Genomic DNA, 1413 nt, shown 5'->3' with positions numbered 1-1413 from the left:
TGACGCTTTTGGTGAGTGGCGTCCATCTGGAGTTCCGGTTTGACGACGGCATGTTATCCTTTCCGCCTAACCGAGGGTGCGAGCCGGATGAGGTGTCAAAGTTTACCCTTGACTGCCAAATGCCTAGCTTCGTCTTTTTGTTTAGTCGGGCGGTAAGGACATTGTTTTCTCTTGTTTTCTGGGTGTAGAGGTTTGTGCTCTGGGGAAGATCTCTACCCAGTTGCTTTTCCGTTTCCGCGAAGCGTTTAGCTGCTGTCATGATGGCATCCCATGTGGATGGCATGCCATCTTTACCCGTTAAGGTGCGGATGAGCTCTGGGTCTTTTGTGCCCTGGATGAAAGCAGCGCGAACCAGATCTTCGCTAATACTACCTAGACTTAGCTTCTTTGAGTTGAAGCGAGTGATGAAGTCTAGCAAAGATTCATCTTCCTCTCGAATGCAATAGAGGATTGTCCATTGCTCTTCGGTATACTTTCTTTGTTGGCTGAAGTGTTGGCTAAACTTCTGTTGGAAGTCTGCCCAATCATAGATGTGGTGGACCGGTAGACGGTCAAACCACGCTCTAGCCGCTCCAACTAGCGTCATCTGGAACATATAACACCACGTGGGTTCCGTCCAATTGCTGACGGTTGCCCCCGCTATGAATCTGTTCAAATGATCGTCTGGGTCGGATATACCATCATAAGTGCCGATGTTGGGCATCTGCTTGGCACTCTTCGGGGCGATTGCTTCCGCAATGTCCCTTGCAAATTTGGACGTTCCCGCATTTGCAACAGTTGGTCTAAAAGCTTTGGAGAAGTCACGTGGGTTTCTACCCGCGTTTTTTGGTTTGAAAGTTTCTCCCAAATTCCTTCTCGGTTGGAAGTCCGTGTCCTTACGTTTCCCTTTCGCCCTATGGAGAGGGTTTACGTCGGTGTCGGATTCCTCTGAATTATTGTTCAAGTACTCGCACTCATTGCTCATGTTGAGCTGTTGTCGAGTACTTCCGAATTCGTCAGCCTGTTGGAGTGAACGTAAGCGTTCATCCAACTCAGCTTGGAATTCCCTTTGACGTTTTTCCGCCCACGCTTTAACTTGTTCAAGTGTTTGGCAGGGGGGGGGGGGTCTCGTCTGTTGTCTTTCCACCTGGGTATCAATGAATCCCAGGGGAGGATTGTTTACTGCACTTGCCCCGGCTCGGGTAACCGGGGTAGTGTTCGTAAAATTTACTGCACTTGCCCCGGCTTGGGTAACCGGGGTAGTGTTCGTAAAATGTGTGTATTCGCCGGTGTTCCCCCCGGTAGCTGGGGTTGTGGTTACCGGGGTTTCTTGGTTACTCCCTGGCCTGGGGACCGGAGTAACGTTAACCATCTTTTCGGAGGTTTTGAAAAAACTGAGAGAATTAGTTCTAGCTTTTATGCACGGATGGCGCC

Source organism: Bidens hawaiensis, unplaced genomic scaffold (genome assembly GCF_021521415.1).
Source record: "Bidens hawaiensis isolate Kalapana, Puna unplaced genomic scaffold, B.hawaiensis_p1.1 tig00052081_1, whole genome shotgun sequence".
Taxonomy (NCBI): domain Eukaryota; kingdom Viridiplantae; phylum Streptophyta; class Magnoliopsida; order Asterales; family Asteraceae; genus Bidens; species Bidens hawaiensis.
The sequence above is the reverse complement of the archived record's forward strand: the minus strand, read 5'-3'. Positions refer to the sequence as shown.